This window comes from Pleurodeles waltl, chromosome 7 (genome assembly GCF_031143425.1).
Source record: "Pleurodeles waltl isolate 20211129_DDA chromosome 7, aPleWal1.hap1.20221129, whole genome shotgun sequence".
Lineage (NCBI taxonomy): Eukaryota > Metazoa > Chordata > Amphibia > Caudata > Salamandridae > Pleurodeles > Pleurodeles waltl.
This window is the reverse complement of record NC_090446.1, coordinates 1,419,748,546-1,419,766,757: the sequence shown is the minus strand read 5'-3', so window position 1 is coordinate 1,419,766,757 and position 18,212 is coordinate 1,419,748,546. Positions and strand designations below refer to the sequence as shown.

Here is an 18,212-nt window from a genome sequence, read left to right as displayed (position 1 = left end):
CATTTTCATATATGTATTCAGTGTTCTCCTACAGAATGTCAAGGAATCTACATCTGTCTTCTCGGCAGGATGTCTCCCAGTGCAGGCATTTTCTGTACGCTAGGGGAATATTCGAATTGTTTATTAGACCTCTATGATCGTCACAAGCGACTGTGTTTTGTTGACACTGTAATGCGATTTGTATGAGTGGGTATTCAAAAGCCAATCAAATGCTTCATGTGTGATAGTGTACAGCTTCTTTGCTGTAATAATGAGTTGCAGATATATGTTTTCATTACTTTTTTTGGGTATGCATATAACATCTCTGGCAATGGAACCTCTAACGTGCAACTCCTCCGTATTTCTTGCTCCGCCTGAGTCAATAGGGTTCGTCTAGTGCGTTGTTTGAAACGGAATAACCTTTCTGCTAATCATTTGGCTGCTGTGTATTCAGGAGTAAACGTCCTGGTGCAAACATTAATGCTTCTCTGCTGTTTTCTAAGAGCCACAGGAAAGCGTTTACTCATCTCCCCTGTAGAGCAATCAGTGCTCGCCAGCGCCGCTAGGACCTCTATTTGTCATTCCCAGAAGCCTGTGGGTGTTCTTTTCTGCATTGTGAGCAAACAATCTCGCTGATAGCGCGCTGCGAGGCGTTGCATGGTACCGCAAAATGTGTTACTGCAGCCCCGCCCTGACTTAGTACCTAAAACTAATCTGCACAATTTCACAGTCAGGACGAACAGCAGTGACATTTTCTGGAAGCCGGATTTTGGAAGTTTAGGAGACAGGTACGTCGTCTATATTTCCACTAATTCTCGCACACACCACCGGAGTCTCTTTCCTCCAGATATTTGCCTCCCCTGCCTAACTGGTGTGCTTCTAAAATGTCATAGTTGTAATGGTGTAATCTAAATATGAGTGATGTAAATATGTATTAAAAATACAGGTTCCATGTGTAGTCTAGTAATTTTCTAAATCCCCAGCCCCAACATAATGTTTTCCCAACTCCAAACACCAACATGGTGTAGCAATACGTGTTCATGTTTATGGGGTTTTGGTGTAGGCAGGGCAGCCAGTCATTTTGCTGCACTGCCCTGCACCAACGTGAAAGGGCAGGAATCTCTGTAATACGGTGCATTCCTGTCCTGTACTGCAGAGCTGTCACTGTTTCAGCAACCTAGCACCAATGCAGGCACCCTTGCACCATGCTCCATTGCATGCAGAATTGTTTTTGTGCAGGAAGGGGCACCTTCCTGTTTCGTGCAGGAAGGGGCACCTTACTGCACAAAAACAATCCTGAGAAGTCATGTGTGTCTATGTGTGCAGTACACATGGAAAGAGGAAAACATGTGCGAGGCCTAAGGTTTTGGCTCTTCCCCAGGTGTCTGTGATTTTGTAAATCTGGGACAGTGTCCAAACCCACTGCAATGGGAGAACCCACTGCAATGCCCATGAGACGCCTTCCTGGGGCACAGTAAGACAACGCAGTGACTTGTGCTGCCTTGCCTTACTCCATACCTATGAGGCCATGCACAGTCATGCAACGTTGCTTTGCATGGCCTCATAGATATGGTTCTGCAGTTTTTTTTTTTTAAACACTAGTGGCGCACAGAGCTCGTAAATAGACCCTGAGGTTTAGGCAAATGCTTGCACGATGAGAGGCACAATTCGGAGGAGATTGAACAATTGAAATCGTTTACAGTGCTCTAGGGACACACATACTTCTTTCATCAGTACCCAGAGTAAAACACAGCGAGAGGTAACAAAGCATGCAGAGATTCTAAAACAGGTGTTGGTGGTCAGTCAATTTGTACCTAATACATTATATGCAGCTGTGAACGCTCGCTGTGGGTATGGAGCTATCTATATTCTTTGGGGGTAGGGGAATCTCCAGCTTCCTGAGTGACAAGTGTTTTACAGAATTGTACGCCTCCGTAAAATGACCCAGAGGATGATAAGCATTGGCAAAGCCAGTAGGTGTGGCTTATTGTTGGGAGAAGCGAATAGTAATAGTTGTACGACTTTCAAAGTGTGGTCCAAGCTGTGTAGAAAGAAATTCCCATAATGAAGCAATTGCTAAGCCTACAAAAACACAAGCGTAGGGTCATTCAGCTTAAAAGACTGTATAGTTAAGCAGCGCTAACAAAGAAAAGGAATCAGAACATGAAGTCTGTATCATAAGTGATGATATAAAAAGGAATAGACATTGTCATATTGCATAGTACGTACTTTTGACAAAGGGCCAGTGTTTCACACTTGGAATAGATTTACTCCTGCTATAGTGGAAGTCGGCATCCAATCAATTCCACCAAGTGAATGAGCCTGAGGAAAAGTATGAGAATACACACAAACTTTAAGGCTTGAGGGCATTTCCTACCATTTCAGCGAAAGGCTACCCTGGAACCTCCCAATTCCCTTGAAGCAGGTGTGCCTAAATGGTCCCTGTCTCTTTGGCAGGCCGTCTTGCGACGGCCAGCCAGACATGCACATTTTAAACCTCTCTAACCCAGCTGTTTAGGAAAGCTGGGTTGGATAAAGAACAGGCCTCCAGTCCTCTTAGGAGTGCTGAGAGACTCCGCTCTATCCAATCATGGTGCTGCTCTCATACTGGTTAACTGCATGAGAGCAGTGCCAGGATTTATAAAGGGAGTTTGACTGGAGCCTCGAGGAGAGAAGAAGAGGACCGGAGCAGGAGGACATGTTGTTGTGCAGCTGCAGCAAGAAAGGTAAGTTGTTTATTTCCACTCGTTTGCCCGCCCTGCCTCTCTCAGAGTTGCCAGCCACCACTGCATGTTCTTTTGAACATTAATTTCACCACATTGAGAAGTTGGTCTAAAAAACATGCTGTATATCTAGTTGAATCGATTTAAAAATGTGGAGTTGTTGGATGAAAAGCAAGTATGTATGACTGGGCATTTGTACAGTGTGATCCTAGGTACAGAGTTATTAACAAGGAAGGGAGCCCTAAATTGCAATTCTGGATAGTTTACAATCAAGCTGGATATTTGTGGGTTTTAAATCCCAAGTAGAGAGTTCTCTGAAGAGGTGGCTATTTAGCTCCATTCAGAAATGCAGAAAAACTGGTGCAGTTATTATGCTGATGTGGATGTTTTCTAGTTCTTGCACCATCGATGGAAAAGGATTATCTTTTGTTATTTTTTGTGCAGTGTTTTGCTTCCAGTTTGTAATGTTTTGGCTTCTGGTTTGACAGGGTCAACATGAGGTAGCTAATTTCTTTGACATGTTTTTTGGGGTGCCAGTTCTGGTGGACTTGTATGTGATGCATTTTAGGTTCAAGGTGATGCATGTATGAGAAGGTGATTTATTATCTGGGGTGGATAGTAGTCCAGCACAAGTAACAAAGTTACTTGCCTTTTAGGTCCAGTCAAAGGTTTCAGTAATTTTACCTGAGCTCAACTCCTGGTACCTATGGTACAGAGGGGAACTAAAGATATGTCGGTTTTAGGTGTCTGTCTATTTGGGATAGTTTGCACTTAGGGGTCCTGTTAGACCTGACAGACTTAGAGTGGTCTTCCACTAGACTTTTCTGCCTTGTACCTCCTGTTGTTGCTGTTTCTTTTTGTTGGCCTTAGGACTCCAAGCACTTTACCTCTGCTGACCAGTGTTAAAGTGCATGTGCTTTCCCCCTAAACATGGTAACACTGGTGTATTCACAACTGGCATATTTTAATTTACTTATAAGTCCCTTGTAAAGTAGTATACTGTATACCGAGGGCCTGTAAATTAAATGCTATTAGTGGGACTGCAGCACTAATTGTTCCACCCACTTAAGTAGCCCTGTAAACATGTCTCAGGTCTGCCACTGCAGTGCTTGTTTGTGCACTTTCATTGCCACTTCGTCTTGGCATTTAAAACCTCTTGCCAAGCCTTAAACTCCACTTTTACTACATGTAAGTCACCCCTAAGGTAGGCTCTAGGAAGCCCATAGGACAGTGTACTATGTAAGTAAAAGGCAGGACATGTACTTTTAGGTTTTATGTGTCCTGGTAATGAAAAAGTCACAAGAACATTTTTCACTGCTGTGAGTCCTACTTCTCTCATAGGCCCGCATTTAGAATTCCTTCATATACCGTTAAGCTGTAATTCCTGATCAGAAAGGAGTAGCTACATCTTCTTCCATATCCTTTGAAGGGTAAAGATAAATCCTCTATACTTGTAAAGTCATATTTAACATCACTATTCTAGAAATGCCACGTCTGGGCACACACTACCCACTTAGGGTGACAAAAGCAAAAAGAACAGATGATGGATGGAATGCTGAACATTGCAAACATTCACTCCCAGTCACACAGATCTGGGTTTAATCCATCGTTATTTTTGCCCACCATGCCACCCCATTTGGATCCAGCCATATGCAAATCATTTTTTACTTTGTCCCCCATCGGAACAGTCCAGCCCGAACTGCCAAGCCAAGTCCCCCCTGGAACCGGAAACAACGATCCTGGGACTGGTTTTACTGTATCATCACTATTCTAGAAATGCCACTTTTAGAAAGCGAAAAGAACAGATGATAGATGGAATGCTGAATATTGGAAACATTCACACCAAATCACAAAGATCTGGGTTTAATCCATCATTATTTTACCCACCATGCCACCCCAGTATATAACCAGCCATATGCAAATCAGTCTTGACCCTGTTCTCCATGGGAACAGTCAACCACAGACTGTCAAACCAGGTCTTCCCTGGACTCAAAACAGTAATCCTGGGACTGGTTTCTGGGTATCGCCCCTCATCAGCCAGGCTAGCTTGAATCCAGTAGCGCAGTGAGCACATGACCCACCACTGGTCTGACTCTTCCCACTTAGGGCGACAAAAGCAAAAAGAACAGATGATGGACGGAATGCTGAACAATGCAAACATTCACCCCCACTCACAAAGATCTGTGTTTAATGCACTGTTTTTTTTTTTACCACCAAGTAACCCCAGTTTGAACACAGCCATATACAAATCCTTCTTGACTCTGTCCCCCATAGGAACATTCTAGCCTGAACTGTCAAGCGAGGTCCCCCCTGGACCGGAAAGAAACATCCTGGGGCTGGTTTTGGGATATCACCCCTCATCAACAAGGCTAGCTTGAATCTCGTGCTGCAGTGAGCAAGGGACAAACATCTGGGCATACCCTTCTCACGTAGGGTGACAAAAGCAAAAAGAACAGATGATGAATGGAATGCTGAACAATGAAAACACTCACAAAGATCAGGGTTAAATCGATCATTTTGTTTCCCATCACGCCACCCCAGTTTGGACCCAGCCATAAACAAATCAGTCTTGACACTGTTCCCCCTGGGAACAGTCCAGACCAAATTGCAATGTCAGGTCATCTCTGGACCAGCAACTAGCATCCTGGGACCGGTTTCGGGCTACCACCCCTTATCAGCCAGGCTAGCATGAATCCAGTGGTGCATTGAGCACGGGACCCATGTCTGGGCATATCCTTCCCACTTAGGGCAACAAAAGCAAAAGGAACAGATGATGGATGGAATGCTGAACAATGCAAGCAATCACTCCCAGTCACAAAGATCTGGGTTTCATCCATTGTTTATTTTTTTTTTTCACCCACCACGCCACCCCCATTTGGATCCAGCCATATGCAAATCATTCTTGACCCCGTTCCTCATGGGAACAGTCCATTCTGATGGGCTTTCCTTGGCAGGAAGGGTGGAGGAGAGTGGACATATTTGAATAGGGAAGTGCCTGTCCCCATTGAAAGGGTTGATTGCCAACTTTTGATAATCTTGAGCCAGAACGGAGATGAAAGGGGGGCCTGTGCACTTCAAGGAGCTGGTATGAAGTCATCCTCACTTCAAGGAGCACATTTGGGCATAAAATACGAGGGCTTTGACCCTACCAGATTAGTTTACTACTGGACTGCTGTGCTGTAAGGATTGCCACCTTGAATGTTCTGGGGAACTGCTTTTCTACTTTCCTGAGCTTCCCTGCTGCCGGATAATTTCCGCCTTGACAAGGACTGGACTCATTTCACTTGAACTCAGAGTGACTCAAAGGTAGGCCTGACCTGCAGAGTCCTGAATGTACCCAATCTCGGAAGTGCTTAAGCAGGGTCATGCATTGGTTTGCCATGCCCGACTCTGCTTAGCGCTTCTGAGATCGGGCACATTAAGGAGAGGGACTTGGAGGTAAAGCTGGCTGTTGCACAAAAGACCTGAAACAGCAGCTTTCTTTCCCTGCCTACGGCCCTGGCCTGAATTCAGGGCAGGGCCGTGGGCAGCAAAAGCTTCACGGCCTCTTGTGCACCGACCTTCCCCGTGTGTACACAGGGCAGGCCAGTGCACAAAAGGCCTGAAACAGCAGCTTTCTTTCGTTGGCTACAGGCCAGGGCCATAGGCAGCGAAAGCTGCCCGGCCTCTTGTGCACTGGCCTGCCCCGTATGCAGTACACACAGGACAGGCCGATGTACAAGAGACCTGAAACTGCACTTTTCACTGTCTACAGCCTTGGCCTGAATTGAAAGCGAAAGCTGCCTTTTTTAGTTCCTGTTTGTGCACCGTGTGCACAAACAATGATAAAAAGAGACAAGGACTTACCTGGGTCTTGCCCGGGAGTCCTCCTCTCCCGGTCATCCAAGGACGACAAGTCTCATCAGCTGACTCCCTCTGGTCTTCTCCAGTGCACGTAGCACAGCGCAAGTGCAGACTGTCTGCGCTTGCGCTGTGCAGCTCATACTGGGCTGCAGCACGCACCAGGGGAGCGCTGCTCCACTGGCAGGGTTAGCAGAGTTTGTGGAATTACACTGTGCTCTGAGCACAGCTAAGCAAGCACAGAGTTCCAAAAACTCTGTTAGCTCCGCCAGCGGAGCGGAGCTCCACACACACCCCTATCAAAAGAGCTTGCTGGCTTGCCTCTGTTACCTGCAGTCTCAGGGACATGAATGACTCCCAGCAACTCTCCTGGTGCTGCTGGACTCTCCCATCTGTGATTGCTACCCTTGCCTGAGGTGGCCCCTCCAATCATGGGCCTAATAACTTGGGGCCACATGTACGTAGCATTTCGCATGTCGCAAACGGGGAATCAGGCCTTTTGCGACATGCAAAATGTACTTTGGGATGTTCAGACCCATTTTTGCGATTCGGTAAACTATTTACCAAATCGCAAAAAGGGTTTGCGTGTTGCAGTTAGGAAGGGGTGTTCCCTTCCTAATAGCTAGTTTCAGTCCTTTGTATGATTGTTTAGTGACCGCGAATGCGGTCGCAAAACAATCGCAGTTAGCACCAGTGTCACACTGGTGCTAATCCATTTGCAAATGGGAATCCCTTCCCCTTTGTGAATGGCAGTAAAAGCATTTTTTCATTTTTTGTTTTGAAATGCATCTTGTTTTCCTTTAAGGAAAACGGGCTGCATTTAAAAAAACAAAAACTGCTTTATTTAAAAGCAGTCACAGACATGGTGGTCTGCTGTCTCCAGCAGGCCACCATCCCTGTGAGGGTGGCCATTCCCAAGGGAGTCGTAAATTGCGACTTACCTCATGAATATTCATGAGGTAGGGCATTTGGGACCCCCTTGCGAATCGCAAACAGAGTAATTGACACTGTTCAACATAAGGTTTTGTGACTCGCAAATTGCGAATCTTTCGTACAGGTAGCCCTTGGTTCTGCCCATGTTTTCTGCAAAAAAAAAGCATTGTCTCTACTGCGCCTGTCGGAACTGACCCATCCCCCTACAATTCTGACACAGATGCTGTTCAATAACAGCAGATCCACAGCCTGAGTGGCCCGACAATGATGCTCTGCGTGGCTCGAATCTAGACAACCTGTACATATTTTTAAAACTAAACACCTAGGGGTATCCAGGGTGGTCTGATTTGTGTGTCTCTCACCAGTTTTTTCCCCCAGAATCCCTTGCAAACCTCTAACGTTGATGAAAAAAACACACTATTTCCTCACATTTCTGTGATAGAAAGTTCCGGAATCTGTAGAGAGTCAGAAACATCAATTAACTCGGTATTTCCCCAAGTCTCCCAATAAAAATAATACCTCATTTGTGTGGGTAAGTGTAAGAAAATAGGTCATTAGTTCACAAGTAATGGGTCTACATTTTCCTCTACTGGGAACCAAACACCACACTTTAGTGCTTCACTCTCACAGGGTAATGAAGCAAAGCCGTCCAAGGCCTACTAAAGTGAGGTGGTGTGGTGTAGTAATCACCTTTCACACTTACACAGTAATAACATCCAATAAATGATTTCCAGTCTATTCTTTTTCTTTTGAAAAAGGAAAAAGTACATTTCTTACACCCACATACCTCAATATTATGCAGCAATTTACAAATATACAGTAGCTATTGAAAATACTTTTAGATGACATTGCATAATCATTTTGTCCCTCCCAAATGGAGATTTAGACCAACAAATCACATGTCAACAAATTACTGTGCAATACTTTAGCCTAACTTTATGTGAGAGCACTTACTATTAGCAATAAAGCATGCAAACTTTGATCATGAGTGACTGTCAACATCATTACTTCACTAAAACAGGTGCACGTTGTTAGAAATGGGGTCTCTGGTTGGCAGTCAGTTTGCACTCTGTCCAAGCAGGGATCCTCACTCTTGTTAGGGCAGTGAAATTACACACTCAAGATAACCCTGCTCACCCCCTTGGTAGCTTGGTACAAGCAGTCAGGCTTATCTCAGAAGCAATGTGTAAAGTATTTGTACTAACACACACAGTTATACAATTAAAACACTACACAATGGACACCACACCAGTTTAGAAAACTAGGTAATATTTATCTAAATTAAACATGACCAAAACAACAAAATCCAACATACACATATGAATTTTCAAAAGAATAAGAGTCTTACCCCATAGAGAACTATGGAAACGTTGATTTTAAATATATCAAAAATAAAGCCGCACGGGCGAGCGTCCGTCGGAAAAGTCAACAATGCATCGATCCCTTACTCGCAAGTGAGGCCATGCATTGTTTCTTCTCTGGTCAGGTAGGCAATGCATTGTTTTTCTCCCTTCCAAGAGAGTGATGTGTCGATTTCTGGACAGGGCACCTCAGATCTGCACAGGTTCACAATGACTTTGATGCCCAGTGACGATACATGTGAAATCAGGTCGCATGGTGTTGGAAAACCGTGCTGCGTGGGGTTTGCATCATTATCAGCAGCAGCAAGCGGGTGTTGCGTCGTTTCTCCAGCCACGATGCATCGATCTACAAGCTGCGATGCAGGTGGAGCATTGATTTCAGCCACAAAGCAGGTGGTGCGTCGTTTATCAGCCACATTGAAGATGGTGCGTCGAAAATTTCCTCGCAACTTGTTTGATCTACTTTATCTTTCAAGGGCCCAGGTACTGGACAGGGCACCACTTGGCAGGGCAGAAAGTCAAGGTGCTGGCAGAGGAAGTCTTTGATGGCCCTGAGACTTCAAAACAGGAGGCAACCTCAGTTCAAGCCCTTGGAGATTCTTCTCAAGCAGGAATGCACAACGTCCAGTCTTTGTCCCTTTTCACAGGCAGAAGCAGCAACTTCAGGATAGCCCAACAAAGCACAGGCAGGGGCGGCACTTCTCCTCAACTCTTCAGCTCTTCTCCTTGGCAGTGGTTCTTCTTGGTTCCAGAAGTGACCTAAAGTCTGGTGTTTTCGGTCCACCACTTATACCCCTTTCTGCCTTTGAAGTAGGCAAACTTTAAAGGAAAGTCTCTGTTGTTCACAAGATCCTGCCTTGCCCAGGCCAGTCCCCAGAAACACACCTGGGGGTTGGAGACTGCATTGTGTGAGGGCAGGCACAGCCCATTCAGGTATAAGTGACCACTCCTCCCTCCACTCTAGCTCAGAGGGCTAATCACGATATGCATGCTACACCACAGCTCCCATCTCTAGAGGAGATTCATAAACAGCCTGTAGGAAAGTAGCCTCTTTCTAGCATGGTTATCCCACTTTTAGCCTGTTTGTCAGTGTGTTGACTGTGTTTACTGGGATCCTGCTAACCAGGACCCCATTAGTTATGCTCTCTCCCTTAAATGTGGTTCTTGGTTACCGTTATCAAAGTATTTCACCCACAATTGGTAAACTGGTGCCCCCTTATAAGTCCATAGCATATGGTACCTAGGTGCCCTGGGCATTGGGGTTCCAAGGGATCCCTATGAGCTGCAACATATATTTGCCACCCATAGAGAACCCATGCAAAGGCTTTTGCAGAACTGCCATTGCAGCCTACGTGAAGAGGTGCAAGCATCCTCTCACTGACATATTCACTGCACCAGGTCACTGATAAGTCAGTCCTATAGCACGGCCTCCATTCCTGAGGGCAGGGTGCAAAGTACCTGTGTGTGAAGGTACCCCTGCACTAGCAGAGGTGCCCCCACAAACTCCAGGACCATGTTCCCAGACTTAGCGAGTGCAGGGGATCCATTTTATGCATGTAGTGGACATAGGTCACTACCTATGTCCAGCTACATAGTGGTAACTCCGAACATAGGTATGTTTGGTATCAAACTTGTTGGAATCATACCCCAAGGCTTTTACAAGCATTGATTGTATGATTCCATCCACTCTGGGTGCTCCTCAGAGAACCACCAGTATTGCCATTTCATCTTCTACGGTTTTCCACGCAGCCCCAGCTGCTGCCACCTCACAGATAGGTTTCTGCCCTCCCGTTGCTTGAAAATGCCTCTCCCTTTGGAAATAGGTGTTACAGGCTTGGGAGGGGTAGCCTCCCCAAGCCACTGGAAATGCTTTGAAGGGCAAATTTGGTGCCCTCCTTGCATAAACTAGTCTACAGCGGTTCAGGGACCTCCAGCCCCTGCTCTGGTGCGAAACTGGACAAAGGAATGGGGAGTGACCACTCCCCTGTCCATCAGCACCCCAGGGGTGGTGCTCAGAGCTCCTCCAGAGTATCTCTGGGTTTTGCCATCTTGGATTCAAGGTTGTCAGGGAAGTCTGGGAGCATCTGAGTGGGCAGTGCCAGCAGGTGATATCAAAAACTGCATCTGGTCCTTCCAGGAACTCTACAAGCTGCAACATAGAAGCAAGAAGCCTTCTCCAACATTGTATCTCTGGCTCCTGCCAGCAACCTCAACAGTTTCCCAGTTGTGCATCTTCTGGAGACTGCCTCACTTGGAAGTAAGGAATCAGCACATCGCTGACTTTTCCAACGCACGCTTGCTTGTGTGGCTTTATTTTTGACGCATACCGGGTACTTTGTTTAAACTCAATGTGTCCATTGTTTTCTATGGAGTAAGACTCTTATTCTTTTGAAAATTCATATTTTGACTTGTGATTTGTTGGATTGTTGTTGTTTTGGTCTTGCTTGATTTAGATAAATATTACATATTTGCCTAAACTAGTTTGGTGTTTGTATTACTGTGTGTGTTGGAACAAATCCATTACACAGAGCTTCTGGATTGAGCCTTTCTGCTCATGCCAAGCTACCAAGGGGGTGAGTAGGTGCTAACCAGGTGTTTTTCTCATTTCCCTGGCTAGAGTGAGGGTCTTTGCTTGGACAGAGGGTAACTTGACTGTCAACCAAAGACCTAATTTCTAACAAGTATCATGTAGGCGTTGAAGAGGGTGGAGCTGAGGGAGCCCTGGGGGATGCCGCAGATCATGTCTTTTGGGGGTGGAGATGGAGGGTGAGAAGAAGATCCTCTGTGCTTTCCCATTGAGGAATGATGAGATCCAGTTGAGCATGTTGTACCGATGGTGTGAAGTCTGGTGATCAGGGTGTGATAGGAGACAGTGTTGAAAGCCATGGAAAGGTTGAGGAGAATGAGGGCCGCAGTTTGCCCAAGGTCACAGAAGGTGTTTGATGTCATCTGTTGCTGTGATCAGTGCCTCAGTGCTTTGATTCGGTCAGAATCCGGATTGGGATGGGTCAAGTATGTTGTGTTCAAGGTAATCCATGAGCTGGCGGTTCATGGCTTTCTCCCATACTTTTGCAGGGAATGAGAGGAGCGGAATCAGGTAGTAATTTTTTAGTTCTTTGGGGCCGACTGTTGGCTCCTTCCGAAATGGCTTGACCTTGATGTGTTTCCAGTCATTGGGGACGGTGGCTGTGGTGATGGAGGTGTTGAGAATTTCCGTGAGGGCTGTTCTGATTACTTCTTTTCCTAGGTTGTATAGGTGGTGTAGGAAAGGGTCCATAAGAGATCTGGAGTGGAAGGAGGTAATGATGGCAATGATGTCTTTTGTAGAGAGCTGCTTCCATTCAGAGATCTGAGGGAGGGAGGTGTTGGTTGGGATGTGGGTGTTGTAGAGTTCGGAGGGATGGATATCAAAGTTGCAGTTGATGTTGGCAATCTTGTGGTGGAAGTAGTCTGATATATTGTTACAGAGGGTTTGGGAGAGGTGGATGGTGTTTGTTGTGGTGGGGGGGCAGCAGAATTCTCTGACGATGTTGAAGAGTTCTCTGGAGTGTTTCGAGCTGGCTTTGATGGCGGTGGCGAGTGCTTTTTCAGTTTCTCTGAGTCAGATGTAGAAGGCTTGGAGAATTTAATTACATGGAGTTCGAGGGAGTCTGAAGAGCTAGGTCTTGTGTTCTTATGGGTGGAGATCCAGGGGTTTCAGTGACTTTGCTCTAGTTGCAGCATGGGAAGGGGGGGGTCCAGTTGAGATGCCATGTGAAAGATCAACATGCATGATGTTGTGGTTGTTCCATGTTACTTCATTGGTGTAGGAGAATTTGTTTGAGTGAGGCAGAGGGTGCTCATGCTTTCGATGAGTGTAGTGGAGTTGGAATCGTTCTGATCTTCTACGTGGAAGTTCAGGTCCCCTAGGAAGATGTAGAAGTTGGAGTCTACTGCCAGTGGGACAATGAAGTCTGGTATGGTGTTGCAGAAATTGGGGCAGGGGACTGGTGGTCTGCAGGCAAGAGTTCCACTTATTGTGATGTTGGTGTTAGCTTTGATTGGGAAGTTGAGATGTTCCATGATTGGCGGAGACACATCGTGGAGGCGGTGCAGTGAAAGGACTTTCATGTATGATGGCAATGCCTCTGCTGTGTCTGTTGGAGCAGTTGCAGTGGATCATCTTATATCCTTTGGGTGTCTCGGTGGTGATTTCTGGAATAGAGATGGGGGTGAGCCAGGTTTCTGTGATGAACATTAAGTCAGGAGAGAGGGTGGTGATGGTGTCCCAGATCTCGATGACGTGCTTGCCAAGTGATCGGACATTGAGTAGCATGCAATGAAGCTGAGGTTTGTCATTGAAGGTCCATTGTATGCGGTCCAGGTGGTTCCTATGTTGCAGGGGAAATGGAAGTTGTGGAAGGAAAAGGAGCCTTGGTGGTCAGCTGCAAGGTGGTGCTACAGTAAGTATTCGGGGGCTTCAGTCTGAGCTTCCAGATCTCGTCTGGGGTGTACTGGAGGCTGGCAGGAGGACCAGGGGTTCTGGCGCTCGCTGTGGTTCAGACGTGGGCGGGTGCAGACAGGCTTACCCTTGGCATGCCTTCCGCACACCAGCAGCACGCCAGAAGCATGGTCACACATTGACTGCCATTAAGGAGCTCCTGGAGAGGTTGGGGCTAAGTGGGAGGAGGGTAGGCAGGGAGCAGGGAGCAAAAAAAGTCAGTCAGTTAGTGGCAGGCCGGGGACATCCAGAGTGCAAAGAAGGGATGAACTGAGCTGGAACAGAGAGAGAAGGACACAAAAAGGACGGCACAGAGAGGAGCAGAAGCAGGTACAAGAACAGGGAGGCTTAGAAATGGGCATGAGGACATCACAGAAAGGAGCAGAAAGCAATCACAAGGATGACACAGAAGGCACAGACCAGGCATGAGGGAAGCACAGAAGGGCAGTGGACAAAAGGAGGGGATGGAGAAACACAGAACCAGCCAGGCAGTAGCCTAGCGGGCATGGGAGCAGTTCAACAGCTCACCAGGAGCTCGGGGGCAATCAGCAGTAGGGGGAGCGAGGTACAGGACCTGATTTAAAGTTTGGTGGATGGGTGACTCCATCACATACACAATGGATATCCGTCTGCTGTATTATAATCTCCTTAGGCTATAATGGAATCATAATATGGCAGACAGTATATCCATCATCATTGTGACAGAGCAACCCTGTCCGCCAAACTCTAAATCCGGCCCTCACTTTTTTTAACTCCCCCCTCTTTCTTCTGGTGGGAACCCTGACCACCCTATTGGGAGTCCCCCTGCATACCTTTTTGGACACTCTGTTGCTGACCCAGAGGTCTGCATCCTCAGTAAGCTTCCTGGTATCAGTAAGCTTACTGTCAACCAGGTGTTGTTGCAGCTCTGGAAAACAAGAGGCATATTTACAAGCTCCTTGTGCCTCCTTGTGCCCCATTAGTGTTCTTTTTTTACACTAATGTGGCAGTAAGGAGGCATTTTTGTCACACCATATTTGCAAAATGGCACAATGCAAGCACTGCACAACTTTGTAACCCCTTTTCACATTATGCCTCTGCCAGGCATAATGTATGCGACAGGGGGTCCCACGTTTGGAGGCCCAGAAAAATGGCGCAGTGAAATCTACAAGATTTTACTGCACCATTTTTAGCGTCATTATCAACACCTGCCTTAGGCAGGTGGTAAACCAATGCTACCATTGTGTTCAATGGGTCTCCCTTGACTATGGTGGACTAGTGCCATAATTTGTGGTGCTAATCCACCAATGCGCCACAATAGCATCAACATTTTTGATGCTATTGGCCTAATGTGCCCGATGGTGCGCAGTATTGTAAATACAGCACACACATGGTGTCGTTAGGGGGGACGCAATGAGGCGCAAGAAAAGTGGTGCATCATCTATGATGCCCACTGTCTTGTAAATATACCACCCAAGTATCAAGAATATGCTCCTACAAAAAAAAGGTGCACAACCCGTCCTAATCATTAACTTTGCTGGCCCTCACCCAGCCCTTCAGTGTCTTACTAGCATAGTACTAGAAACTCACCCATGTCTGCTTACAGCGTTTGTGACTAGCCCTGAACATTTGTTGGCATCTCTCAGTTGTCAACCTAAACTTGTTGACTAGAATGGTCTTCATGGCAGTGTAGTTGATCTAGTTCCCCACCTCTAGTGTAAGGAGTGTGTTGCTCCCCACCGTGGGCATGTACCACAAAAGAATACCCCCCCGAACTCCTCTGCGCACTTTCAAAGCGACTTCATATGCTGCTAACCATTTATCTATGTGATCCCCCACACTGTAGCTGCACCATACCTTTTAGAATATGGAATCTGGACAAATGTGAGGACACTGCAGGTATGCTGCTGAAATTATTATTGTTGTTGGACCCCACTTGGAGGACTCTGACATCCAGCTCTCTGAGGCTAAGCTCATGGACAATCTTCCTTTCCTCCATGATTAGCCTCTTCTCCTCAATAGCCTGCTCCTTCTCCAGCTTAGGAACAACTTGTTCCCTGTGAAGCTTGGCAGGCTATAGTTTTCAGAAAACATTTATCTGAGCAAAATAAGACCAAAATGCCAAATGTCCAATCAGCAGAAGTTGAGATATTAATTTCTAAAGATTCAATGCAAAAATAGTGCTTAGAGATCAATAGAGGTCAAAAGGTCACTGGAGGTTGCGAGGGACCAGTTTAAATCCAAAGTTCATGCCGACTGTGATGGGGGGTAGGCTGGTTACAGGACCCAGAAATGTCCTGCTGACAAAATACCTTGGATGGAGCAAGTGTCGACATTGAATCCTTGATGTTTCTGGCTCGAATCCTGCAACGGGGGCCCTGCATCATCATCGAGCTCCATTGAACTGAATGCAATGCATCATCATCGAGCCGCGCAGCCTGTGAATGCACTGTCGTCAAGCAGCCTCTGCGTCAATGTCGAAGGGCAAAGCAGTGGAATTTCTCCCGCAGTTAATGTGTTGCATTGTTTTTTTCAGAAATCAGTTGCAGAACCCTCTTCTGAGGCCCAAAGCTTGGAGGGAGCACCTCAGGAAAGGGTAAGATTTACAGAAGGCAGAGTCCAGCAGCAACAGCAGATTTGTAGGAAATATTTTGTGCCCCTGAGACCACAGCCAACAGGAGGCAAGCCAGCAAGCCTTCGGAGATCACTTGGAAGGAAGGCAGAGTCCTTCTAGCAGAGTCCAGGAGCAGCAGGGCAACAAGCAGAAATGCAGTCCTTCCAGAAAAGCAGTCCAGTTGAGTCAGTTAAGCAACACAGCAGTCCTTCTGACAGAGGTTCAGTTCAAGATCCAGAAGTGTCTGATTTCATGGGGTTCAGAGACCCAGTACTTATACCCAAACGTCCTTTGATGTGGGGGATGACTTCAAAGGAACTTTTTGAAGTGCCAAGAATAGATTTTAACCCAGTCCTGTCTGCCAGGCTATCTATGGGGGGGGGGGGTAATCTGTTCCTTGAGCTGCAAGTATGAGTCCCTCCCATCCCAGGAAGAGCCATCAACATGCAGATGAACGCAGATGCAGTTGAGTGTCCTGGGTTCAGCTGTCTAGAGGGAATGCACAAATTGACCTGTCACCTGCTCAGCCCAGATGTGTTTTGGAGGCAGGCTGTCAGACGCAGAAAGCAGTAAGTACAGAGAAATGGCCACTTTCCAAAACTAACATTTCTAAAATAGTAATGTTCAATCCGACTTCACCAGCAAAGAGGACTTATCATTACTGTTAGACCTGACAGCGTTAGGGTGGTCACCCCTAACTTTTTGCCTGCCTCCCTCTACTTTTTGTAAAACTGTTCTTGCTGGTTTTAGGACTCTGCACACTTTACCACTGCTAACAAGTGCTAAAGTGCATATGCTCTCTCCCTTAAAACATGGTAACATTGGTTAATTCCTAATTGGCTTAGTTAATCTACTTGTGAGACCCCAGTAAAGTACACAACATGTGGCCAGGGCCTGTAGATCATATGCTACTAGTGGGCCTGCAGCACTGATTGTGCCACCCACATAAGCAGCCTCTTAACCATGCCTCAGGCCTGCCATTGCAAGGCCTGTGTATGCAGTTTCACTGCCACTTCGATTTGGCATTTAAAAGTACTTGCCAAGCCTTAAACTCCCCTTTTTCTACATATAAGTCACCCCTAAGGTAGGCCCTAGGTAACCCATAGGGCAGGGTGCTATGTAGCTAAAAGGCAGGACATGTACCTGTGCAGTTTATATGTCCTGGTAGTGTAAAATTCCTAAATTCGTTTTAACACTGCTGTGAGGCCTGCTTCCTTCATAGGCTAACATTAGGGCTACCCTCATATACTGTTTGAATGGTAGATTCTGATCTGAAAGGAGTAACAAGGTCATATTGAGTATGGCCAGAATGGTAATACAAAATCCAGCTGACTGGTGAGGTTGGATTTAATAATACTATTTTAGAAATGCCACTTTTAGAAAGTGGGCATTTCTCTGCACTTAAATCCTTCATCTGGCTGGGTTAGTTGACAGCTCCCTTGCACATTCAACTCAGACAAACGCCAAACACAGGATGCTCAGTCACACTTGCACACATATGCATATTGAATGGGACTTCCTGGGCTGGGAGTGTGGAGGGCCTGGCACTTAGACATCTAAGGACAGTAGCCTGCCCTCACACAAAGGACTGCCACACCCCCTACTGGGACCCTGGCTGACAGGATAAAACTGAAAGGGGACCTTGTGCAATTCTGAGCCACTCTTTGAAGTCTCCTCCACTTCAAAGGCACTTTTGGGTATTTAAGCAGGGTCTCAGACCAACTCAGACACTTCTGGACAAGATACCACTGGTGAAGAATCCCTGAACCAGAACCTGCAACCTGCGAAGAAGAACTGCCTGGCTGCCCAAAGGACTCACCTGGATTGCTTTTCTGAGACTGTCTGCTGCCTTGCTGTTGCCCTGCTGCCTTGCTGCTCTCTGGCTGTACTCAGAAGTGCTCTCCAAAGGCTTGGTTAGAGCTTGCCTCCTGTTCCTTGAAGTCTCAGGGCTAAAAAGACTTCATCCTGCAAAAGAGCTCCTTGTGCTCCAAAAATCAATGCACAGCCTGCAAGAAATGACACACAGCCTGCATCGCAGTGAGAAAATCACGGCACCCCGAACTGGATCGTCGCGGCCTGATTTCCCGAAGAGGAGACCGACGCAGCGCCAGAGTTGCAACCAGAAATTCGACACACGGCCCACTGGATCGATGCAAAGCCAAGCCGGAATGATGCAGCCCGACTTCCCGAGAGGAATCAACGCACTGCCTGCAGTGCGGCAAAAATTTCCACGCATCGCTCACCGGATTGATGCAGCCCCTGTGACTTTGTCCTGCATGCCCAGGATTTCAACGCATCATCTC

The 18,212-nt window shown here is 46.7% G+C and overlaps 1 protein-coding gene across 1 annotated transcript in view; it reads left to right on the top strand.

Annotated features, from left to right (window-relative positions):
* Positions 1 to 600: 600 nt before the first annotated feature.
* LOC138246431 (zonadhesin-like) overlaps positions 601 to 18,212 on the top strand; it is a 138,123-nt gene continuing 120,511 nt past the window's right edge. The window contains exon 1 of the mRNA XM_069201041.1: positions 601 to 767. The gene's annotated coding sequence lies outside the window, so the exon portion shown is untranslated. The remainder of the gene's footprint in view (positions 768 to 18,212) is intronic.